This window comes from Notolabrus celidotus, chromosome 10 (genome assembly GCF_009762535.1).
Source record: "Notolabrus celidotus isolate fNotCel1 chromosome 10, fNotCel1.pri, whole genome shotgun sequence".
Lineage (NCBI taxonomy): Eukaryota > Metazoa > Chordata > Actinopteri > Labriformes > Labridae > Notolabrus > Notolabrus celidotus.
The window spans coordinates 28,447,019-28,474,199 of record NC_048281.1 but is presented as its reverse complement, the minus strand read 5'-3'; the positions used below and the strand labels follow the sequence as shown (position 1 = coordinate 28,474,199).

At 41.8% G+C, this 27,181-nt stretch overlaps 1 long non-coding RNA gene across 2 annotated transcripts in view; it reads left to right on the top strand.

The window, feature by feature from the left end:
- The window catches only part of LOC117820028, a 41,077-nt gene extending 20,581 nt beyond the window's left edge, over positions 1–20,496 (top strand). The window contains exons 3-5 of one of the 2 annotated variants that reach the window (XR_004632674.1): positions 15,795–15,871; positions 18,834–18,919; positions 20,121–20,496. This is a non-coding gene — a long non-coding RNA (uncharacterized LOC117820028). Of the gene's footprint in view, positions 1–15,794; positions 16,008–18,833; positions 18,920–20,120 lie in introns of both variants that reach the window. The other variant, XR_004632673.1, reaches the window with a different exon arrangement.
- Positions 20,497–27,181: the final 6,685 nt, after the last annotated feature.

Sequence of the window (27,181 nt, the reverse complement as noted above, 5' to 3'; positions counted from 1 at the left end):
AACAAATAAAAATATGAATTATATATATAAAAAAAAAAAAAAGTTATATTTGTTAGGCCTTTTGCTTTTATTCCATAGAACAGCTGAAGAGAGACAGGAAATATGGGTAGAGAGGGGGGGAAGACATGCAGGAAATGGTCCACTGGTCGGGAATCGAACCGGCGACCCCTGCAACGAGGACTGCAGCCTCTGTACGTGGGGGGCTTAGACCGCTAGGCCACCAGCGCCCCCATAATTGTTTTATTTTTTATCGTTTATGAAAACTTAGGGGAAAAAACAACGCAATCAGTCAAATTATGGAAAGACAAAACCAAAATTGAGTGACAGCACTTCATACATTTTACTAGGGATGTACATTTTAAGTATTTTCCGTGATCGATTTTTGGAAATGTTAACGATCAATTATCGATTAATTGATTAAAAAAAACATTATTATTCTTACGTCAAAAACAATGCCAAATACGTTGTTTTCCCCCTACATTTTATTTTCTACAGCAACAAAATGCATATAACTGACGGGATTGAATACGGGCACACGTTTGACACGCAGAATATCAACGATCAGGCTCATTAAAATATTCTACACGGACATAATCTTATAAAGTGAAGGCTCATAATACTAACAGAACAGTACTTCAGACTCACAGTGTCCAGTTTTCTGTCTACTCGTTCTTATTGAGAAAAATAAACATGTGTGTTCGGTCAGGTGTCAGCCGGGAGCGCAACCGGGTCACTATCAGTCCCGCTGGAGAAAAGCTCAGACGGCTCTGATGTTGCTGGTCTGTAAACGTAGCGTACCAGAATTTCCCACCTGTCTGTTGCCTTCGTATCCAAAGGTGGGAAATATCCTGTTTAAAGCTGTCAACCTTTGTGTCCGTGTTGTTGTTGGCAGCAGTTTTGTATTGATCCTCTTTTAAAAAGCGCACGTGGAGAACTGACGCGCAGCCGCCAGCCGCCAGCTGAGCGTCTCCGCTGTGCGCAACACCTTTAACAGCTGAGCTTTAAACTTAAAACACCTCCCTGATAGATGAGTGTAATATGAGACCACATGATGTTTGTTCCACGTGACGGAAAATTGATAACAAAAATGTGTGTTTTGAGTAATTTCTTAACAATCAATTAATCGATAATCGATTAATTGTGGTCATCCCTACATTTTACTGATAAACACATTTGACTTACATGCAATCATTGTAAAGTGTCTCTAGATAACTTTTGTCATCAATTGAAACTATATAAATGAAGATTTATTTCTAATAATGTCCAAAGTCATGATCTATCAGTCTCACCATTCCTGTGACAGAAACGTATATTTTAACAAAAACTAACCATCATCTTCTGCATGTTATCTGCTTTACTGTCCTTTTTTATGAAATCCAAATACTCCCAAACTTTGGATGCAGTTCAGGACCATGTTGCCATCTGTCATCATCAACGAAATGCAGTAGCCACATTCTGTAGTGAAGACTAGCTAGCTAGCTGATTACTGATTTCTTCTTCTGCTGCTTCTTCTTCTTCTTTGACTTCCCACCATTGTATGGTTGTTGACTACCAGTGTGAAGAACCACTACTGCCCCCTTTTATGAACCAGTTAGTTACATTGTATTACCGTTTGTTTATTTTGGCACAAAAAATATGTAGCCTCTTTAGTCACTATCAGATGGTTACAGAATTTATAGCCACATTTTATTTCGCAATGCCCATCATTAGATGAGCTCTTAAAATACAATAAAAATAAATTCAACAAATGCACAAGGCTGACCTCAGAGATGGAGAAGGTGCTCCCAGGTGCATTGAAACCCCCTGCCCACCATTGACCTGCAGGGAGGCAAACACAGAAACAGGAAATGAGGAAATACAAGAGCAGGCCCTGTGAAAGTGGGAGGACTGTCACAGCCCTCTTCAGAAATAGTTTCTGTTTGAGTTTAAAATTAGGTCCAAATTATTTAGGATGTTATTGTGATTTCATACAATATAATTGCAACGTGATTTAAAGTATGTAGTATTACTCCTGATATATGCTGAGTAGTTATGTCAGAAAATAATGTCCTCAAAGGAAAAAAGTCTCATATTTTTATTGTCTAATAACATGTCTTTTATTTTGTTCATCAATTAGATGTTTTTTCATGACAAATTGATGGTGAATAAATGGAAAGTGACATTAAAACCTACAACACATTGTGCAGATACCTGACAAACTTAATTCAAAATATATCGATCAATACAACTTGATACAATAATTTTTAGACCACTGCACAGTGGAGAAGTTGAACAGTGAAACTTCTACAAAAAGTTATTTAATTTTCTGTAAAGAGCTTAACTTGTATTGGGGATATTACTTCAACAATTGAAATAATAAAACAATAATACTCAGCTTATTTGTGTGGACACAATACTGCCACAAAATATTTCACTACCAGCCATATAAACATTTCCCCCACCTCTTCTAGGATTAGGATTTTGTTTATCAAATTGTCTTTATATGTAATTTACTGTTTTGTGCATTTAGTGTGTTGAGCTTGTTTAATGGAAAATGTTGCTGCACATGTTTCATGCATTAACAATCAAACAACCCAATTAAAAAGGTGATTACTTCACCGGTGTCCTGCTAGGTGCTGTGAAACACAGATGCAGATATTAAATATGAATTACAGAGGCTGTATCATCCCCCCGCTCCTCCCCCTTCTCCCTCCCCTCCCTATCTCATCCCCTTAACTCCTCTCAAACCCTTTCGTCTTTGGGCTCTACAAAGACAGACTGCTCTGTAATTGAGGCAGCGTGTCAAAGCCGTCTTCCTGTCCGCGTGTAACCCTCTGATTCTCGCTCTTCTCATTAGTGTCATAATTACCGTTGGTTGGATAGCGCCGGCCTGAGCGAGCCCCTCAGCGAGTGCTAAGGTGAGAGTGCGGGCCCGTGGCGCTCTCAGTCGGAGGGTTTAGCCTGACCTCCAACCCAGTAGGGGGCAGTGGAGATGTACTGAACCCAGCCTGCGTGGTGTCCACAGCTCTGTGCATGAGGTCTTTTTTAAGGCTAAAGAACACGCTGCTTTGCATGGTAACAAGCTGTTGTGAGGGGAAAACTGATTGGTTGATTAATGAAACATGAAGAATTTCTGGATGGAATTGATGCTGCCTTTTCTCATATTTTCTATTCCCTCTTTTAACCATCCATGTGCCTCCTTTTTCTTCATTTTGGGACTCCACACACCTGTCAGTGTGTCCCCGGGCCTTGGCCTCCACCTGTGTCTCTAGGCTTTGGGCGCTCTTCAGGGGATTTGCTTGGCTGCAGCCTAACCGGCCCTGAACAGCCTCCAAACTGGTCCAGCTGGGTTGGACGTCTACTGAATGTGTGTGTGCATGTGTGTGTGTGTGTTTGTGGGGGGGGGGGGGGGGGGGGGGGATTTGTGCCATCATGGCTCAGTTAGCACACAGAGCCACAACTATGACTGCGGTGGCAGTAGTACTTTGGTGCTTTGCCATCAGGCTGTCCTCCAAGGGCCGTGTCAAGACAGAGAGAGAGAAAGAGAGTCGTGGTCCTGGTGTGGATGCATGTGTGTGTGTGTGTGTGGTGTGTGTGTGTGAATGTGCTGGGCGATGCAGGGCGGTGCTCTACTTCTGCAGCAGTAATCTAATGAGCCTGTAAACACACTCATTTGACATCATTAATTGGAGGGAGATCAGAGATCCGAGATGTGTGTGTTTGTGTGTGTGTGTGTGTTTGAATCCTGTGTGTGTGTGTGTGTGGTAGTGGTTGGAGGGTTCTCCCATCAGAGAGGGTTCTCCCAGATCAAAGATTTAGAGTGTGAAATCCTTGATTATGCGACAGAGAGACACATTAGAGGCAGTTTTCTGCCAAGCTGAGAGAGCAGCAGAGTGTTTGGCCGGTGCCAGCAGCAGGCCTTGATTTCAGCAGTGAAAGGACCTACATAACACACACACACACACACACACACACACACACACATACACACACAACACCCTCTGTTTTGTCAATTTTAACCACAAGTGGACAAATTAAGGTTGGAAGACGAGGAGTTTGTTTGTTCCAGATTATTGATTTTCAAGTATTGCAGCATTTTCAAACACATGAAGCTATAATATGGATGTGAAGTAGACAAAAAGGCGTCTGCTTACGCTTTTGAAAGAAAAGTTTGAGTCCTCTTTGCAACTGTGACAGGTTGTGATCCATTAGCTCTAATTGTGCTGCCATACTGCTTCACTCACATTTGTCAGCTGGATCTGAGCTGGGGGGGAACAGAGGTGCAGTGCCGGAGTTGCTAGCCAGTTGCACTCTTGTCTGACTGTAACCTAGTCCAGTCCTTAATGATCTATCTCCCTACCACCCGCACAATGGCCCACACCACCGCTCGCTTTCATTTACAGAGTGCCGGTCTCTGAACTCCCCTCATCAGCCCTTTGTTCCTGGCTGTTTCATGTTTTTTGGAGGGGAGTTGAACGGCATAGCTGTGTATGGGATACTTCTGAGTGAGCGCTTGAGAGAGACAGCTAGTGTAGGAATTTTTCCAGTGCAATACATTATGAAGATTTCACTTTCTGCCTTTGATTCTGCACTGACAGTTGTCCTTCAGCCCTCCTTTAAAGTCCCACTTTCAATCCCTAATGGCTGTCATGTCGCTGCGCTCTCTGGACTCTTACTCAAAGTGTCATTGGCATAATGGTCGGCAGCCGTTGGCCTCTTTTGATCATCCATGCTGTGTGCAGGAGCAACTGGAGCCGAAACAGCGAGGTGTGTGAGGTGTCTGTGTGTGTGTGTGTGTGTGTGTGTGTGTGTGTGTGTGTGTGTGTGTGTGTGTGTGTGTGTGTGTGGAATACTCGCACCTCTGCTCATGCTGCCACTCCAAGGCAAAGCTCCACGACCGGAAATCTAAAATTCACTTTCAAATAGTTTTCCTCCTGTTCTTGGTGCCTAATAGCCAAGCAGTGGAAAGTGTGTGTGTGTGTGTGTGCGTGTGTGTGTATGTACTCATTAAAGGGAGAGCGCAGGTTTCTCCTGTATCAGCATCTCAGCCCAGTTTGGCACTCCCTCAACGGTTATGCGTACCACAAAGGGATGAAGGAAGGGCCGTGAGGGAGCGAGAGAAAAAAAAACCAGGAGCGAGAGTGGAGACGTGTGTGTGTGTGTGTGTGTTGTGTGTGTTTGTGTGTGTTGGTTTGACGGCGAGCCGAGGCCTTGGACACACAGAGCCAAACAGCACCCAAGTTCAAACACCTCGTCCTGCGTTCAGATGTATCAAGCCTTTCCAAGATAAATTCACACTCACCGGGCCAGAAAGAACACATCACAGCGAGACGATCGGGGCCAGGAAGCGTCCAGAAGAGCCAATGGAGACGTGTGTTCACTGAATTACATTATGTTCAAACATCCTGGGCTGAAACTATGTGTTTAGATCCAAGCAGTGTCTCCCTTCCAGGTTTAGCGTCCTCTCATTCTCTGCCTGATTCACCTGCCCTGCCTCACAGCAGCTCAGGCCCTGCTCCAGGTGTTAGATAGGCACTATCCAGGCCCCACGGCGCTAACACGATCGCTGTCCAGAGAACGAGGCCAGAGAGTTGCCGCAGGGCTGCTGCACCTTTCTTTCTTTTGCTTTGATACAATCACTCAGACTTTTGTTATTGATTTTGACAAAAGCAGTATATATTTTGTAGAAACAGGCGTGGAGATGCATTTTCAGGCATTGCTAATAATTCCATGATGCTCTCTTTTGCTGCCCTTTGACCTTTTGTAGCTTCTGTCCTCAATCCAGCATTCACTTAATTCTCTTCACGCCTGACTCTTCTCCTCATCATTCTTTGTTCTTGCAAAATTTTAAGAAAATGTTAAATTATACAAAGCTCTCTACCTCCTACATTCTGAACTTTGAACTCAGTGTATTTGATGCATAGTGCTGCAGTATAATCCTACATTTAGTGTAGTGTTTCCGTTGCAGTAGTTTCCCAAAAAAACTTTCTTTTTTTCCTTGTCTAGTTTCCCCAGAAAACTTCTTCACTTCTGAGTTAATCGATTTGCCTTTGGACTTATTTATTTAATACACACACACTCGCACACATACATGTGCAGCCCTCCCCTCCCCTTTATCCACAGAGGGATCCAGATCAGAGCGTTCGGCCAAGATAGTGTGTGATGTAAAGTTCTGGAGAATAAAAGATGTCTCTTCCAATAACATATTTCCTGCATGTATCGAAAGACGTGTCAATTTCAGTTACACCTGGCGCAGCGGTTGGAAAACACAGAGTTCTCAGCTTCTAAAAGACAATGCCATACCAGTCACTCCCCACCTGAATGACTGATACATTAAACATGCAGAAAGCAGCGGGAGGACACTAGGGAAGGAGTGTTCAAAGACAAAAACAACGCATCCAAAAACAAAAAAAAAGGGAAAATATGTTGCTCGCTACAGTACAGTACAGTATGATGCAGCTGTCTGGTGCTGCAGCCAATGTTGAATCCAAGTCATTCCAGGAACAGACAAAGTACTATACCTTTCAGACAATGCTGAATAAATTAGCTCAAATAAGTGCTATTTAGACCCATTTTAGGTTGTGTATGGATCCCCAGTTAATTCCAGCTGCCAGTAAAAACCTATTTTTGTATCTTTGTAATATTCCAGTAATAGTTGACACTGCTAACTGAGCATTTTCCCACTTTTCCATTCTCTGAAAGCTCCTCCAGAGGCGGCTGATCACACAGGGGTTTGTAAGAGTAGCTGAGCAGCATCTCTGCTCTCTGATTCCCTGACAGGACTGTCAGCGTGCTAACAGCGTCTGCAGACCAGACGTTCTAAAAACCTGCAGTCCTCACTGTGCTCATGAAAATGCTGACACAGCTGCCCCATAGGCTTGGCCTGTTGTAGGAAATTAATTCAGGCAAGTCAGAGGACACCTCAGTCAGTGAGACAGACAGACAGACAGACAGAAGGAGTCCTGTGAGGCAGGCAGTGTGAAGACGAGCACCTTGTCTTTGTTCCCCGCTGGACGCATTATTACTCCATTTAGGAAGGCTGGCTCACAAGGTGATGGCTGTCTCCGTTCTAACTGAGCAAGCAACTTAGCTGAAGAGTCCTGTCCGCTTCCTCTTCTTCTCCTCATGCAGCAGTATTTAAAGTCTCAGCTGAATTTAAATTAAACAACGGATTTCCTAGGAAACCATACATAGAACATAACTACGCTTCCTAGATTTCCCTTTCCATTCTGGTTCTCCTAGCTTGCCAGCTTACTGCTGAACTGTTACATTTTCTGAAGGAACACATGTCATAGATTGGGAAGCTTTAGCTGGTGGAAAATAAATAAAAAAAACACCCTGTGTCAGCGTTTAGCTGTACAGGACTTTGACGCGCTCCAGACAGAAGCACATCCCGAAAGTTGACAGCATGTCTCCTCCAACATCAGCCCTTAAATGTCAACAGCTGCCATGCAAAGCTCAACCAAGGACGTGAATCTTAGACGCTGTTTTGCTTCCACAAAATATGTCCAAATCATCTTTTTGAAAAATGTAAAAATACACACAAATGCTGCTGTACCATTTTAAGATTTATGTCACGGCACAAAAAGTGAAGACATTTCAAATTCAGAGAGCTTTCTTCTAAAACAGAATAAGAAGACACTTTAGCCACCGAATGCATGCCAAATACTTCAAAGTGACTTCTTCTCATCAACATTACAAGAGTACATGTGTCTTTCTGTGAGGAGTTTTATCCCCAAAAATGAAGATATGACGTTTTATTAAGTCAGCTCACGGCCTCTGTTGCCAGACCTACATTCAGATTGGAGTCTTAATCTGAAGTCTTTAGTCAGGCCTTGGGGAATCCTTGTTAATAGATCTTCTTGCTTAAGGCCTCTGGCTTAATCCTTGCCATTTACCACTTCCTCTGCTAGTTTGCTAAATACTCTCAATTAGGTGGCTGCCGGGGCATTTTGTATCACTCCAAGTCCTGACCACTCCTCCTTTTTTTTTCCTGGTAAATTTTTTGGCTTGACCTTGGTTTCTTATAAAAATGGTCATGATGGGGCCTTCATCTTCAACATCTCCCTGGATATACTGCCAACTTCACAGTGAAATTATAATTAACTCCCAGCATCAATTAGCATTCAGCCTGTAGAAGGGTAACGAGGAGCCAATTACAAGAAAATATACATAATCAATTATTTATTCGCTCTTAATTACAGTGAGTTTTACCCTGTTACAGCGGCGGCAGTTCAATTAATGACCTTCAGCTATCTTCATTTGAAATTGCCGTGGAGCGGAGGAATTTACTCAAACCCCGCTGTGAAACAAAGCAGCAGAAACACACACTCACACACACACATGCACAAACACACACATGCACAAACTCAGAAAACTGAACAAGGGGAAAGCAAGAGAGGAGGTAGAGCAAGAAAGAGACGTATCGAGAAAGAGGGAGAGAGAGCGTAGAGGAGGGAAGGGACTGGCACTGTCTGTCAGTCAGATGCCCAGAGCTGCGGTGTACGCGGTGTCACCCACAACGACCGAGCCGTCTGTCGAGGCCACCTGCCTCATTATGGGAAATGTATGCATCTGGGGCAGGCTCTGGCTGGCTCATCCTCAGCATGGGCACACAGGCAACTATTACTGCGTTATGTTAGCAAGCTGTACTCACTGCATGCATACAGACCGCACGAAAAGAGAGAAAGAATCTAGTGGGAGTTTTACTGAATGGGCTGGAAAATTTGAAAAGTGAGTGTGTGGATTTCTCACCAGTTCAGACTGGGATCAAACTGGTGACTTCTTGGGTGGTGGCATATTGCTAATGGCACCAAGATGATGCATACGAACGCAATTCAGGAGAAGGTTTATCGCAACTGACTTTGAGTATTTTGATATTGAAAGTAGAACTTTTCCGATAACATTTTGCCTTTCCAGTGTGTAGACTTTGGAGTTTGATGTTGCCGAGCACCTCTCCCTTAAGCTAGGGCCAAAATACAATATACATAATAATGCTGAAGAAACACCAATTGCTGATCTGCCATCATGATACTCCAGTAGCGCAGTTCTAGTACAGTAAAAGGGCCCAGTGCCTCCGTGCTCTTCCCATTGTGAGATGTGAAGCCCAAAGACTGCCTCCATGGGCGCTGACATATCACGCTGGTGGAGCCAAGGCAAGCCTGATTTGACTGGTGAAGCCGGGGACTGATGCATACAAGGTCAAAGATCCCTCAGGTCAGGTCCGATTCTAGTTTTCGTCTGAAGCAGACACGCATAGCTCTAGAAAGTTCAATTACTCTTGTGTTAGTGTTTGTTATGTTTCTCTTGCCCTTCCTCTACACCCCTAATTCAATGAAGAATGCTATAGTTGTCAACAGAGCTGTCAATCAATAATCTTTTCAACATCACATAACTAATTAAAACGAAACTACTCTGAAAAATAAACTCTTGAACAGAAACAGCATTATAGTAACTAACTATACGAACACAAAACATGCTTTATAGACATTCATGTGGCATGTATTTTAATTTTATAGTTTGACCCAAGTTCCATCTGTCAACATGAGGTAGGCGGGGTTTATGACCTATACTGCAGCCAGTCAGTAGGGGGAGCTCTAAGAACTATGGCTTCACAGTCAGTGAACACTTATGGTGTCCATTCAAATACACAACCTATGACTGAAACACTGTTGTAGTTAATCATCACACAATAATAGATCTGAATCTACTTGATTTTTCAGGTTTAATTTGTCATGGTATTGGACTGATGCATTGACTGGTGTAACCATACAGACAGAATGGTGTGCCAATGCACTATTTTGTATTTTAGGTTGTATGTGAGGCTAATGATACTGGTGTATCTGACAGTATAAGAACAGATATTGGTATCAGTAACAGTATGACTCTTTGTGGCTCATTGGTACATAAAAACACAATATATAAGGTTCGTAGTATGAATCCTTTTATATTGGTATTTAAACTAGAAATGTCCTGATATGGGGCGCTGGTGGCCAAGCGGTCTAAACGCCCCACATACAGAGGCTACAGTCCTCGCCACAGGGTTTGCCGGTTTGATTCCCGGATGGTCGACCATTTCCTGCATGTCTTCCCCCACTCTCTACTCCCCACATGTCCTGTCTCTCTTCAGCTGTCCTATAAAATAAAGGCAAAAAGGCAAAAAATATAACTTTAAAAATAAGAAAAAAGAAAAAAGAAATGTCCTGATATCATTTTTTTGCCTCCCAATACTGTTTCTTTTTACTAATACTTTGGTTTAACAAATAAAATAAACCCCTAGTTGATTTATTTAGGTTTTTTTTGTCAAACTAATGTACCAGTACATTGACAGGCATTCTTGCTAATGCTGTATACTTCATTTTGAGCATTATTAGACATCAATATCCATACTAGTATCATTACCGGCCAATACTGTTATGGGAATGAGGCCAATACTGATATCTGTATTTGCTGATGCTGCTATCAGTCATTATGAGAACAACACTCATTCAAACTGTGGGTCCTCAAGTAACTTACTCAGACATTACAAGAGCTGTATGTGTGTGTATGAGATAGACTGAGAGGACAGCATGTCAATAAGTGGACAGCTGACTGTACTGGCTGTCTGGCCCCTGTTCAAATGTCCCCCACTGTGGCCACAGGGTCCTGCTGAAGCCAGCACACAAATAGAACAAACTGATCACAACAGAAAACTTTCTCCCTGTCCATCCCTACTCCCCCCCTCCCTTACCTCTTCCTGCTTTCCGCCCATACCTGGCCTGAATACCATTAGACCTAATGGAGCGCGGTGTGAGGGACAGCCAATCATGATGGCGTCCCGTCAGTGACACCGACATGTATCTTGGTGCTCATTATCATCCTTGAACAGCGCCAATTTACATCTGATGCTCTGACTAATTCTGCTCCAGTGTTGTCAAGAGGCATAGGAAGTGGCCTGGCCGTGATGACAGCGCGGCTGTCAGGAGCCTGTGGATGGAGGATTCCTCGGGGCATGATTTAATGCCCATGTCAAGCCCCGCTGTCAGCCTCCCTCTCTCTCTCTCTCTCCTTCCCCGCTCCCCGCGCTCCTTCCTTCTCTCCATCCAGCCATTAGGATTCAGCCGGCGGAGAGATGGAGCGATAGAGCCGGCGATTGGCCTGCTTAGGATTCACACTCTGGGCAAGAAAATAACACGCCCTGTTTCACAAGTGATTACCCTTTCCCTGTAAACTGCAATTAAGGCTAAAACAGAAAAGCGGGCAAAGAGGTGTTGGTGAAACAAAACGTGTACGACCGCCAAGTGAAGAGGAAAACCTTGAGCGTTTTCCCTCGCTGGTTTATGGCTGCCTGTTTGTCTAATTTCCACGGACAACTTTTCTGTGGTGTTTTGCTGAGTTGTTTTGGTTTTTGTTTGGTTGTATAACACCCTCAGATTTCGTGCCCCCTTGCCCTCCCTGCTGCAGAATGATTTACATATTGCATGATGTCTCTGGATAGTTCTCCTCGCTCTATGCAATCCTTTCTTGCTCTCTATATATTTATTTTAGTTAGTGTAGAGCAGAGTTTTAGTGGTTGTCTAATTTTGTGAAGCGTAAACCAACCAACTTGTAAAAGTTTATTCGAGGTGAATCTCTCATAATAATCGACATGTTTTGGAGTCAAAGATGAAGCTGTGAGCGTGCCTGAGTTTTGGGACAGAAGCTGTCTGCTTATTTGAAACAATAGCCAAACCTGAGACGCCTGACCTGTATTGACCTGTGTTAAAGGTCAAAGGTTAGAGGGGGCACAGATGGCTGGAGAAAGCTAGACTGGACAGAGGGACAGGAAGCAGATATTTCTCAATCTCACAACAGGGGAAGCTGGAGGTTATATGAGTCTGAGACATAGATCAGCACAAAAATACACCAGGCCTCTGTGTATTCATGGGTTTTCCCTTCAATATGTTGCTACAATATGTCGCCCTTTCCCAGATTTTCTCCTCGCTAACAAGGCAGTGATGGATGACCACAGATTTCTCTGCCTAATGTGCACAGAGTGAGGACATATGGCTCACTTTGGGCTGTCCTTGTGAGCTCTCTTTAAACACGAGCACTCTGCTGCAAACAACAGATCACCGCAACTCACTCAAAATAGAGGCTGGCCCGGTTTAGTGTGAGTCATCAGCATTTGAGATTGCAGTAGCAGAAGTTAACCTGGCCGTTTCCCTTGCTTTGACTCTTAATAAACATTAATTAGATTCAGTCTGCCTTGTGCATGTTTTGGATCAGCTTCATATCCTTTTTGGCCACATTAGGCTCAGCTCACAGCCGCTGATTGCTTCAGCTGTGTGAGAAGTACACATTCGGTTCACAGCGTTAGCATTGGACACCAGTCAAATAACATGGGATGTTTGTGTGTGAGTGAGGTGATAGATGATAGGCATTTTTATGAAGTGTGTCTTTGGTAAACTCGTTTGCTACGGCTCAGCAGTTGGCAGACTGATGGAGGAAGTCTGGGGAAGAGGGCTGGATGCGTCTGTGGCCAGTTGGCTCTCGTTGGTCAGTGTCTGCTCTAAGCCTGTATGTGCTCATGTCTCAGAGCACGTGCTCCACAAAACTGAGGAGATATTATTTCATAGCTGAATCATGTAAACAAAAAAAGGATGAATTAATCAACTCAGACATATTACATTGTTAAAGACATATGTCTAGGTCAGCAACATTTTGAATAAGTTAATCCTACATATATTTGTGCCTATACAGCAGAAATAGAAATAAAATACAAACCATAACAGTTTTTCAACAAATGTTACACAAAAGTGTATTTAAGAATATACTGTATTATGAAACTGAAATGTATCGTTGTTAAGCCATAAAAAACAGCCCTAATTTTCAGGTCTTCTTTGAGCAAAACACTGAATTTACTCATCCAATCATTTAGTATTATCCAATAAATCCCCTTAAAGTTACATTATGTGTTGACATTGCCAATTATCTTTATTTAAATAAGTGTATTGGATATTTTTCAATATATTATTTTTTATGAGAATGTGTTAACTATTGCAAGGACTATCAATTACAAAACATTAAAAAGGCCCAGCAGAGGATGTACTTCCTGCGTCAGCTCAGGAAGTTCAACCTGTTCTACACCTCCATCATCCAGTCTGTTCTGTGCACCTCCATCACTGTCTGGTTTGGCTCTGCAACCAAACTAGACAAACACAGACTGCAAAGGACTATAAGGACTGCAGAAAAAATCATCAGTGTCGACCTGCCCCCCATCCAGGACTTGTACCGGTCCCGGGCCAGGAAACGGGCAGGTAGCATCACCGTTGACCCCTCACACCCTGGACACAAATTCTTCAAACTCCTCCCCTCCGGCAGGCGCTACAGATCACTGTGCGCCAAAACAACCCGCCATAAGAACAGTTTCTTCCCCCAGGCTGTCACTGATGAACACTAAACCATAACAGTGTCATACCTGTTGGATCAATACTCTCTGTAAATATACATGTAAATACACAATGCAACAATTCTCCAAGCTGAATTCCATATTTCAATTTTTTGTATTATTTAACTACTATTTTTAAAATGTTAAAACTACATCTGCAACTCACCACTGCACTTTATCATATTATTTTAGCCTGTACATATTTGTCATGCCTATTTGTTGTTCTTTTGTATTTATAGCTGATGTTATTGTTATTATATTTTTATTTTATATTTTATTGTAGGTCTTATTCTTATTCTTATGCCTTGTACAAAGAGAGCACAGTTTACTAAAGTCAAATTCCTTGTGTGTTCAAGCATACTTGGCCAATAAAGCTGATTCTGATTCTGATTCTAAAATACAACACTGCTTCGATTGTTGAAACAGGGTTGCAGATGTAGGTATCATTAATCTCACTCACTTTTTATCAGTAAACTGTGACCATCTTGTGAAGAAAGCATCATGTGTCTCTTAACTTTGTCCTTTGAATTTTCATCAATAACATTTTTTTTAATGTGTTTTTAAGTATTTTTTTAAAGTGTCTTATGTGTTTTATTATGATTCTTTTATTGTATTTTATTGTATTTAAAGTGTTTTATGCTCTGTTTGTTTTAACTTATTTTACCTGACTGTGCAGCAATTTGGTCAACTTTATTTTGTATCTTTTAAATGTGCTATATAAATAAAGTGGAATGGATTGGATCATCTCAGATCATCTATCACTGTAGTGGAGATAATGTTGATAACTCCGTCTGGACACTAGTTCGTGTAGTATTGCCAGGTTCACACAGGGGTGTCGGCCAGAACACCACTTAAGGCCAAATGCTCGAGAGCACGAAAAACACAGAGAGTTGGAAGTTGGTTGATTTGGGTTTTACTTCGTGTGACTGTGTGGGTGTGTGGTTTTCTACAAAGAAAAAGGGACAACAAATATGTCTTAAATATGTAAAGCAATATGGCACACTTCTTTATACTATAACTTAGCTTAGCAAGAGTGTCTGCAAATCTACGAAATGAACAATGGAGAACATCTACACTCTAAAAGGGGACTCAATAACAGTTTACAGTGCAACATCAAATTAAATCAACTCTCTTATTACAATTATCCTTTAGATTAATACTCACTCTTTCATTCACGCACATCCAGCTTCTTGTCACTTGTCTGTCACTGCACCAGCTCTCATCACCGCATGGCCTCACTCACTCGCAGTCAAACACTAGCTGGGGAAGCCCCTCCCACATTGAAAGTGAAAGCATAACTTAAACAGAACAGAAACCAAACAGGATTTAACATAACTTTGGGGCCTTTTCTACAATCACTGTCTGACAACTGGGTTGCAAACTTTTCTATAATTCTGGTCTTGCCAGTGATTACTTCATTTTCTTTTCTTCTTCCTTACATCTGCAATGTAAATGTTGTTATTCATTGGTCCTTTAAATCCCCCCAGTTAGCGCCCATTCATCTGTTTCAAGTACTGGTGAGTCTCACTTTCATCGGTAGACATGTAAATGCTTCACTCTGGCTTACTACAACTGTAAAAAATATTTTCTTATAATTTACTTAAATGTACAGGTCTTAAGTTTGTTATAATAACATCTTGATAAAAAATTGTAATTTGTAATAACTGTCCTCTAGAGCAGAAGAAACAACTTTTACAATGTCTGTTGAACAGAGGTTGGTTGATCATTTTTGATTATATCAGCTAGACAGGAAATTGAACCACTGATCAGCTTTTAAAACGCAAAATTGAGCAGATTTGTGTCTCAGGGTGAAATTTCTTATCTATGACAGCTTTATCTAAGTTTATAGAGGTAAATCAGATGGTTACAGATTGGAGCAGGGATGTCATTACAGCAGTGTGCGTTCTGTCTGCTTTTGCTCTTCACACTGACTGTTTTCCCTGCATGCACGGGGGCCTGATGAAACGTGATTGGTCAACTTGTACTCCAAACAGACACAAGAACACTTCTCATGCTTAGAATCCAGAACCTATACAGACATGCATCATCAGACACATTTTCATGTAGAATCTGTGAATTAGATTACATTTCTATGAGATGTTTCTGAGGTTTCCATCTGTCCTCCTACTGTAGGGCTGTTTTAGACTTCTCTACAACCCATTTGTGCAAAAAGACAAAGCTAATGTATGAATTTGTATGCTGAGGTTTACAAACTGGTAAGAATAAAAGAAAACAATTGATGGTAAAATAAATACACAATTATAACCATTAACCCAGCAAAGCTTTATTAAAATGCTGTATTGGTAAAAGAAAGAAACCTGGACTTCCCAAGAATAAAATCACTCATGAAGTTGGACTTTTCACTCTGATTCAGTTTTTTTTTTACTGTTCCTATTTTGGCCTACAGGTGGCAGTAGTGAGCGCAGGAACCCTGTGATCTGCCTGCAAAGCCTGGAAAAAGAAGAGCACCAGGAACATCCAAAGGTATTTGGAGGGAATGGACCCATTCAAAATGTTTGCTGGACCTCATGAAAACAGACTACACAGTTTGGTGAGAGAGGCTGGACGTACACAGAAACTTTGCTTGTTCCCTTGAAGACTACACAGGATAACTTTAAAAGTAAGACATATCCCATCATACTTAAAATTACACATGGATATTTTAAGTGTAACATGTTCCATGAAGTTATTTGAAGACAGCTGTTGTTTTGTGCTGCATTACAGTGCTAGGGAGCGTATTTTCCCAGTCTGTAAGTGTGCATGTCCTTAAAAAGCCAGTTCACCCAAACCATAAACACCCAGATTTCCCTGCTTACCCCAAGAGGTAATTTAGTCATTGAAGAGTTTCAGCTGTGCCATCACACCAGCACAGTTGGGATAATTGGGATTTTGTTTGTGGTTCTTGAAGTTTTGCAAACTTACATTTAAAAGATTCAAAAGCAATGTTGCTGTGTCCCAGTTCCTCCCAGTGGGGAAAGATGTAATTTGTGTTGGTTGACTTTGTTTTATTGTAAGTTGTGTGTGTAAACGATCCCTCTTCAACTATACAAACACACATCTGTGAGAGTTATAATATAGTGTCATTGGAAAGAGGAGTTGTGGCTACAAGGCGCCAACTAACCCATGCAGTTATTATTCCCTGTTTGTGGTTAACTTTCTTGTCTGAGGGTGGAGATTGATGGATACCCAGAGTGCTCCTGTGTGTCTTTATGGGAACTATTGATCGCTGTTGCCGTTGGTTTCTGCCTCCATTTGTTGATCGGCCCATGAAAGCCCGACTGCATGGATCATAGAAATGACCTCGGCTCTTTTAATGATGTTTGAGCTTTAGAGAAATAACTGCTTCACTCACTAAGTGTCAGGTCAGAAACGCTGCAATTTCCCCCCAGATCGTCATGTGGAGTTTGTTTTCATGGACGCTGGTGATGTGAAATACTCACAGATGTTTGAGTGCACAACAATTGAAGCAATTTTGATAATGATGCTCTCTGAATTTTGACACTTCGGCTCTGCGTTCATTTGCTAAATTGTGTTTAGTGTCGTTTTTATTGCAATTTTCATCAGTGCTTTTTTTCTCCGCTTTAAGAAGAGAAGGGATCATTAGCCCAGGACTGCTCAGCCATGCACAGAGGAAAAATGCCATCAAAGTTGACACAGAAAATGTCCTTGTTCTCTAATTTATAAACAAAAAACACAGATTTTCCCTTTCATGTGGCTTCTTGGAGATAATTATGACAAGATGAAAGCAGTTAAATTCCTCCCTCTGTTCTCTGCTCTTCAGATGGTTCCCCCATTGTCAAAAATGGAGATGAGATTTCATGTGGCTGTCACTGCCTGTGTCCCTGTCTCTCTCCCTCGCTCCCGTGTCTCTCATCCTCCTCCCCTCCTGTCTCTCTCTCCCTCGCTCTGTCTGTCTCGCTGTTTCACTCTTCTTTGTCAGGTTTTTTATTGAACTCTGATATCCGAATCTGTACTGTTTTCAGAACTGTCAATCAATCAGTCACTATCTGTCTCGGAGGTTGCTGTCCCCTAATGGAAGCGAATGATAAGCTTTAATCAGCTCACTGATTTATAAGGTTTAAAGCTCTCAAACACAATCAAAGAGACAAATAATTCTTCGTGTTGCACGCATATGTTTCTGTGCACACACTCGCGCACACACACACACACATGCACACATTGTTGATGGGATGTCTGCCGACCCCTCCCTCCTCCCCTGCCTCCCTCACACACTCTGAGGCGACGGGCTGGTGCAGTGCAAGTGTGTCGTGGCACGCTGTGGTGTCTTTGTGTGTAAGTGTATGTGTGGATGTGTGTGTGTGTGTGTGTGTGCCCTCCTGGGAGGTAATTACCAGAATAAATACAGTAGAGGCCACGGCTGCTAATTTATGCCTGATTGTTGACAGTCAGAGTATTGTTTAACATGCACAGAGAGGGCCCTTGGTGTTGTGTTTCATGATCCTCCTTGAACGTGTGCTGAGAAGTGTGTGTGTGTGTGTGTGTGTGTGTGTGTGTGTGTGTGTGTGTGTGTGTGTGTGTGTGTGTGTGTGTGTGTGTGTGTGTGTGTGTGTGTGTGTGTGTGTGTGTGTGTGTGTGTGTGTGTGTGTGAGATGAAATAGAGAAAGGGGACACATTTGTACAGAGCATCCCTGTTTCCTGTGGTTGTACTCCGTCTCCCCTCTCTGTCTGTGACCCCACTTACTCTTATGATGATTCTGTCTCTGTCTGTGAGAGCGGTTCCATTTCAGTTTCAGTCCTCACCTGTTACAAGACACTTCAGATTTAATAAACTTTGACATATAGGTGATGGTTTGTTGACCAATCAAGTGCATGCAAAAGCAGATAGCTACTTGCTTTTGAGCTTGATCCTGTTAAGTGTGCTTCCACTTAGACTCTGAGGTAACCTTTCATTGTAGTAAAATCCTGTTCGGTGGTGCAGGTGCAGAGTTAAGTTCCACACTGATGGATCGAGTACTCTTATGCTCCTCTTGGAGGACTTATACCAGGGGTTCTCTTTTTGGAGCCAGGGACCCCTTACAGGGGAGAATTTTTTTCCAAGGACCCCCTCATAATTATAACATAGATTAAGCACATGCTTACTACCATTTGCACTCTTAGTTGCCCTCAGAACTATTTGTATTGTAAAACTTATCAATCTAAATACTTCAGACCTGTACCATAGTGATAAACAGACAACACTTCAATTTGAATCAAGTAAATACCACAGGTATACTTTAAAACAGAGGGTCATTTCATTCCTTGTGGACTCAACATGACAGCATTTATACTTTTCAAGTGATTGATCTTAAAATCTTTCAGAAAATTCGTAGCAAGACTCACATATCCCTTCAAGCCACTAAACAATCCTAACAATGTTATATATGCTGTTTTAATGACACAGCACAATTTTATAATTAATTAGATATTTATTCTAATTATTTCACAGACCCCCACGCTATGGTTTGCAGACCCCCAGGGGTCCCAGGACCCCACTTTGAGAACCACTGACTTAGACTACCTAATTCAATAGAGGTACAGTATACAAGCCCATGTTTTAATTTGTAGATTGTTTCTTTGCAAGTTTTGGTATAGGAACAGTTGACTTAAATCAAGCCACCCTCATCCCAGCTCCCCCACTCTGATTTCTGGTCATATTGAGAATTGACTTAGATTTGAATGATCACTTTTAAACTCTTATAATACTTAAAACTCTTTCTCTGTGTTTTTTGTAGTTTATTTTTTAAAGCACTTTACTGACTAGATGCACTTTTTTCTGATGTTTTTTATCACATTGCTAATAATTAAGTTTTATGTGATTTTGTGTCCTTAAATGTTTAATATTAATAATAATAATAATAATACATTTTATTTATATAGCACCTTTTAAAAACATGTTTACAAAGTGCTTTACAAAGTGCAAGACATAGCGAGTGAAAACACTAAAGCACATGACAAAGGTAAGGAGAGCTAAAATGAGTTAAGTAAAAACAATAATAAAAAACATGCAGAAATTAAAAAGTCAGTGATGAGTTAAGAAATAAAAGCACGTTTAAAAAAGTGTGTTTTTAAAAGAGATTTAAAAGAGGACAAGGATGTGGCTTGCCTGATCTCCTCCGGCAGGTCATTCCAGAGTGACGGGGCCCTGACTGCAGAGGCCCGGTCACCTCTGGTTTTTAACTTCGCCCTTGGGAGTTCCAAGAGGGACCTGTCGGAGGATCTCAGGCAGCAATTGGGGACATACATTTTAAGGCATTCACTTAGGTACTCAAAGGCCAGTCCATTTATTGCTTTAAAAGTGAGTGTTAAAATCTTAAAATCAATTCTAAAACCCACAGGCAACCAGTGAAGGGAGGCTGAAATTGGTGCGATGTGTTCCCTTTAATTGGTGTGTGTGAGGAGTCTGGCAGCGGAGTTTTGGACTAACTGGAGTTTTGAGAGTTTAAGCTTGTTTGAAATGTTTTAGCCTATTTCTCGTGTGTCTTTTTAACATATGCACTGTTGAGCTGGGGAGAAAGAGTATTTAATTTCACTATATATGCAAATACTAGAGGAAATAACAATAAAGAGAATCTTGAATCTATAGTTTGTCAGATGTCATCTAAGTATGAGGTAATAGGAGATTTCCATTAAAGCCACACTGCCCTTTAATTTTTTACGAATCCATGTTTTTTAATTGAATAGATAGCCGTCATTTGACCTCTTCTAACCCATGTAATGTCTGATTTTGTGACAGAATTTACCTCAACAAGTCAGGACAGGACAGTGTGGCTCCCCATGGCAGAACTGTTGACACCCGATGATCAGGCCCCAGCCTTAGGTCCTCGGTCCTCAGCCCTTCTGGTGGTTCTATAGTAGAGACCTAAACCTGAAGGTTAAACCTCAGCCTTTTGAGAACCTGCCTGAGTAGATCAGGTGTGCAGAATCAATGACATCGCCAAACCAACTTCTAACAACTTACCTCAACATGCCCTCATGTGATCCCGTCTTCCTATTGCCTCTTTATTCTCCTATTTTATTCTTATATTGTTTTATTGCTCTCATTTCTTTTATAGTTCTTACTTATTTTTACTGACTGTATATCTATTTATTGTTTTAAAGTCTTCTGATTCATCATTGATGTGTTTTTTATTGAGTTGTCTGTTAACACAGAAGGTCACAACACACACATGTTCAATAGTTACAGCCACATCCTGTACATTTTCACCCATACCTCTTTTTCCATCGTCACTCACGTCTGTTGAATCAGTGGAAAGCTTTTTGATTCACTCGGTCAATGCGACTACAGCTCGCTTGTAAGTGTATATATATATATATCTGGTGTGACTGACGGAAAGTCCTCTTGAACTCTGTTCCACAAAGATTTCCCCTGAATCCCACACAACCACTCCGTATTGACTTTTCTTCTGTTCCTGAACCGCACAGTTGTTATCAGATAGGCCAGCTGTGGCTGTGTGGTTGAGGGGCTTTAAACGCCTCATAGACACCTCATGAGTTTTATGAGCATGAGAGGATAAAGAGTTCACAGCCCTGCGACTGAGAGAGCTGCTGAGGCCCCGTGAAGCCGAAATTATCTGCAAAAAGTCGCCAGAGTGGAAGTTCAGACGCCGGCAGCCAAACGAGCTTCCAATGAAGTTAAGTCTTGGTCCAGAACTTTTAACGATAGCCGAGGTCTATCAAAGATATTGGATATTAATTCATTAATAATAAATACTAATGAGCTTTGAAGTGGGTGTACTGTTGGACTTTAGAAGTCCCCAGAGACTAATGAAGCCTGTGAAACACCTTTGAGGTGCTGGGGGCCGGGGGGCCTGGCTGGAGGAAACACTACAAGTCTTTGTATTAGAGCTGATTGAGCCGGTCTGTGCCCCGGCTTCGTTACAGCCGACCACTTACACGCCCCGAACTCTACTGAGGAGACCACTGATGAATTTGTTTAATTGAACGTAAATAATGAATTCCCAAGGAAGAGATTTGGCCCAGTTGTAATTGCCCCGAGATCAGACGGCACAATACCAAACTTCAAAACGCCCGAGCCAGGCGGTCGTAAGAGCCGTAACGACGACTTCGAAGAAAAAAGAAAGGAGCGATATAAGAGAGGGGGGGACAACAGAGGAGGAGTAACAGAGACAGAGATAGAGAAAAGAAGAGGGACTAATGAGGAACAAAGACCTAACGAGTTTTTCGCGAGGAAAATGAAGTGTTTCCAAAGTCGTCTTTAAACTTGGCGAGATGAAACGCCGGAGCGGCAGTTGTTTTTGACAGCTCGGGACGAGATGGGCCACAGCTCAGAGAGAGAGGGGTAATTCCCTATTCCTTTATATTACCCACTCCCCACTCTCTTTCTCCATCTCTCTCTCTCTCTGCTGGGAGCCCCCTCATCCCTCGCTTCGCTTCCCTACATTGATTCTTGAATTAGACTGTTTTATTGAATAATTAATGGGCCTTTTCCCATGATTGATGATTTGCATGGCTTGAATATTAGCTTTTCAATCAAACGCAGCTTGTTCTAATGTAACCATATTGAAAACATGTCAAACACTGTTTACCCACTTTGTGCAAGATGTTGTCTTAAGTTCCGGTTTTGCCGAGGCCCCACAATGCTCAGCGGTGGGGAATGGCCTTGTCGAGAGCCGGCTCTGTGCTGATTACAAAGCCCTTGAGTTCTGACACTCAAACTGAACACGCATAAATAGATAGACACACCATTAAGCCTGCTAGGCTGCAAACGCACACAAACAGACTATATCCAAGTGGCTCCTCATGTGAACATGCATACAATAAAACACACTGATCGTTCTCTCCGTTCACTGTAGAGCTCTGTTCCCTAAAAGAGGCTGTCTAATAGCTACAGTAGCGCTCTGCTTAGTTTGAGTGGCAGCGAGGCCAGTCTGGGAATAGATTGTCAGGCATATTGCTGCTACCATCCTGCCGCCATATCACAGAGAGAGAACACATCAGTGCTGGGAGAGACACATGCATTAAGATTCCCTTTTAATTTGACTGGGATTGAAGTCGAGCGCTAAATTACGCCGTCATCCCCAGCTCAGCCCCCCCCCTCCTCCTCCTCCTCCTCCCTAACCAAGCTTGTTTTTTGTTTGTTTCACTTATTTATTTATTTCCCCCGCCTTACTTATTCATTCATTCCAAGAGTCCGTTTTTCAGAGAGTGTGTCAGCGCGTCGCTCGGCGCATGAAAGCGCTTTGCGTGGCGTTGTGTCTGGTGTGTTTAGAAGCTTCCAAACATGTGCATGTTTAAATAATTTACAGCGTAACTGACTAATGACAGGCAGTGATCATGTCGAGACGAAGAGGCCTGGGTGACTGCTGATCAGGGACGGAGGCTGTCTCTTCCTCTCACACTCACTGCGCGTGTGTTTGTGTGTGTGTGTGTTTGTGTGCGAGGCTGTGGTTCTGTCTATGTTGTGGATGTGTGTGTGTGTGGGAAGGGAATATGTTTGTGTTGTTGGTGTCTCAGTGCTGCAGGAAGCCGCACAGATTACAGTTCAGTCTGCTAAACATGGAGAGGATGGATCCCTCCCAAGACATTTGTAGAAAATTGATTCTGAGTTCCATTCATCACTGGGGTTTTGTGTGTGACAGTTCATTCAGTGTGTATTCAAGGAAGATATGAGCTCTGCATACTTTAAGCTCCCAAGACAGTTCTCTGAGAAATGCATATGAACCTGAGATTGAGTGCTGTGCATAATTTCACCTCTGATGATGTGGTTGTTTATGACAGAGGTTTGTGCTATTGAGCTTTTGCCATTAATGCAAACAGACAACGCTCACTCTGTTTCCAATACCTTACCCTCTTACCCAAACAACCCCTCAGCCTTACTGGTGCTAAATGTTGGGGCTCAACATGGCTTTCATAGATTAAGTCTTTATCTGTGTCTGCTTTAAAAAGGGAAGAAGAAAAAGATCTATGTCGCTTAATGTTTTAAAACCAGCTCCTGGTTCAAGCTCTTGTAATGTCACGCATTGACTACTGCAACTCTCTACTGGCAGGCCTCCCTGCATTCACAGTTAAACCTCTGCAAATGATCCAGAACGCAGCAGCAGCACGTCTGGTCTTCAACCAGCCTAAGACAGCTCATGTCACTCCCCTGCTCATCTCACTACACTGGCTTCCAGTTACAGCTCGCATCAGATACAAAACTCTAATCATGACTTACAAAGCAGTAACCAAAACCGCTCCAGTTTACCTGGAACCCCTCATCCAGGTCTACTGCCCTTCTCGCCCGCTACGCTCAGCCTCTGAAAAGCGCCTAGTGCTTCCAGCACACAAGGCCTCAAAATCACTAGCTAGACTCTTCTCTTCTGTTGTCCCTAAATGGTGGAATGAATTGGCCAACTCCATTGGATCTGCAGAGTCCCTCTCTACTTTCAAAAGACAGCTAAAGACCCAGCTCTTTAGGAAGCACTATGCACTTAGCTAGACTGTTCTCCACTGTTGTCCCCAGTGGCAGATCATGTCTTCCAGCTACGATTGACTCGCACTGTCCTGCTCTACTCTGGGAGTCTGTGTTCAGCTCTTGAGTGACCCAGCACTTGGTACTTTGGTCATTATTGTGGTGATGTTAATTGTTGATGATGATAATGGAAGGTCTTAAATTGGTTGGTTGCTTCATTGTAGATGTTCCTTATTTCGGGAAAAAAAAAAAAAATAATAATAATAATTCCTTACTTATTTTTGTGCATTGCCTTTACACTGCTTGGCAGTACCTGCACCCAAATTGACTTGAAGCTCTTTGTTCCTCTTACTGATCTTGTTTCCTCTTGTCTAGATCTTTGCTTGTGTTGTTCTTGTTCTTGTATGTACGTCGCTTTGGATAAAAGCGTCTGCTAAATGACATTGTAACATTGTAACATTGTAACATTGTAACATTAAAACCAGCAGTAGTAGTTTGAAGGTTCTAGATTCAAAATCAGGATCAGTTTTATGGCCTGTGTGTGGGCACATGCAAGAAATTTGACTGGCTTTTCATTACTTTCCATGTACGGACAAACATTGGCATATTAAACTTAAAACAAAGAGAAAGTTAAATAAGAAGTAAAGGATCCTCAAACTGAAGTCAAGGGTCTATTTTCTCCAGGAAGATTTAACACACTAGGACTTATTTATAGCAGAGAGACAAAGTGAGTGATTACTTTATAATCAACTGTGGTGCTATGGTGAAAAGGTGAAGTCAAGACTCAGATGATTGACTTTCTTATATCTGATCTTTATCTTACTCTTTTGAAGAAATGTGTCTTACACAGAATACAGCCATGTCTGACCATGAGCCATGGTTCACAATGGATATGATACATGAAGAAAAACAACCCTTTTTTTCCCCTTTTTTGCCTTTATTTTATAGGAAAGCTGAAGAGAGACAGGACATGTGGGGATTAGAGAGTGGGGGAAGACATGCAGGAGATGGTTGACCGGCTGGGAATTGAACCAGCAACCCCTGCGACGAGGACTGTATTCTCTGTATGTGGGGCACTTAGACCACTAGGCCACCAGCACCCCAAGAAAAACAACCTTTAACACAAAACACAAAGTTCTTCTTAAATTCTGTAGGTCTTTCTACTTCAATATGTCTCCCTCTCTTGATGTATTCATCCTTGTTGGGTATATTATGATGTAAAGCACTTAGTAACATCTGTTTTGATAAGTGCTGTTTAATTAAATAAACTTTGTTACTATTATAAGATAGCTGCTGCTGGCACAGGCACACGGTTGGAGCTTGCACAATTATTCTCTAAGGCCTTGTTGAGAAAACTATTACTTTTAGGTTTTTAAAAGAGTCTGTGTTCATAGTTAATACAATGTTGTGCAAACAATCTGCGATCACATGGAAAAATGTGACAGAAAACGCAGGAGCATGCATGTCGGGCCATGAGTTGGGATATAACTTTATGATGATACACTTTTTTTTTGTGATCAAATTTTTACTTTATTGATATTTATATGCAGGTTGTTACAAGCAATTTATTGATAAGTACAAGCAGGAAAATCAAGCTTGTGCAAAAAGATAACCTTATACAAATAAGGAAGGGGAGAAAAACAAAAAGCGAACCCTCATAATAATAATAAAACAATATTAATGAATGACAATAATAAGGAAATTAAGTGTAAATGACGATACACTTCAGAACACAGTGTGCCTGCATATTGCTAGTTCACACGGTGACAGAAGGGGTGGAGTATTTCAAATGATTCTACTCTGGAACCCGATTTCAAAAGTTTCAGCCGCCTATAACACAGATAACGTGAGGACCGCCCAAAATCAATCAATTAAGGTTACAAATTTTCCATTATGAGAGGCAGAGTTGACTTGACTGACAGGCGGGAATACTGTGGCTGTTGGCAAGGAGTCTCAAAGCCCGCCTCTTTATGTCACACTAGCTCAACAGAAGTTAAAGGGGACATATCACGCTTTTTTCATCAATATATATTGGTCTAAGAGGTCCCCAAAACATGTCTTTAAAGTTTATGCTCAAAAAACACTTTGAAATCAGATTTTGGTCTGCCTGAAAAGTCCTCTTCTTCATTCCTCATCAGAACACTCTGTTTTCTCTCTGACCACGCCCCCTCAGGAAGTGGATGTGCCTCGGCTCTCCAGCACGTTGATCTAATGTTTACATGTTGGCTGAATATACACGGCTGCTCAGAGATCGTGTTACTTCAACCCTCTGAATCTGATCCTGACGGAGAGGCGCCTGTAGCAGGACCTTTCTGAACGATTGGTCATAGATTTAGTGTTTCTTATTGTTTTATTTATCAGTTTGTAGACGTGTGTCTTGCTACACAGCTACGAACATGTAGCTATGTGGCTATGCTAACTAGCGCTAGCACTTATCCATGATAAATACAAATCATCCACTAGATCTTCAAATCTGCAGACGTGGGGAGTAAAACCGACCTCTACCAGAAAGGCAGCGGGACCTTTCTGAAGGATTGGTCACAGATTCTGTGTTTCTTGTTGTTTTATTTATCAGTATGTCGACGTGTGTCTTGGTACACAGCTACGAACATGTAGCTATGTGGCTATGCTAACTAGCGCTGTCACCAGACATTCCACTATGAGTGAGCACAGGTATACTTCATATCAGGAATACACACATAACACTTCTATAAGTTCAATTAATCACACCAAGGTCATTATAAATGGATGTATTTTGAAAAAGGTGAAACTATATGAGGTTTAAATAAACATTTTCTTCACAGGTTCTCATTTTGAAATGTAAACAAATTTAGTGTTGTTTCTTACTGTGTGTTTTTAGTTGATTCTGGTCATGCAGCTTTTAGACAAGCAGATTTTGGACATGCAGATTTTGGTTGCAGAGACTCAAGATAAATGTAATCAAGTTTTTGTTTGCTAATATTAGGAATACATTTATAATGTCAACATACTCCATACCCCTCATTGTTCCCATCACTTTCTGTTTCTACATGTACTGAGCTCTCTGTTAAGAAAGCACCTCATTGACTTTAATGTCAACAAGAAATGTGTGAGGACATTAAGTCTTGGAAATAAACATCCATTTAAACTGATATGTTTACATTTTTAAGTATGAGAACAATCTGTGTTATGAGTATGCACACTATCCACAGACTTCCATCTCACTTAGAACCTCATACTTCAAAAGAGCACATGTGACATACTCCACAGACATAATCATTCACCAACAAAGAAATTCAATAAGAAGCGAAGCAGCTAAAGAAAGAATCCCAGAGTTAAACAAAAACACCTATAGCACAATAACATCCTACTAAACCTCGGCTTCTCTCACTATAAAGGCACCT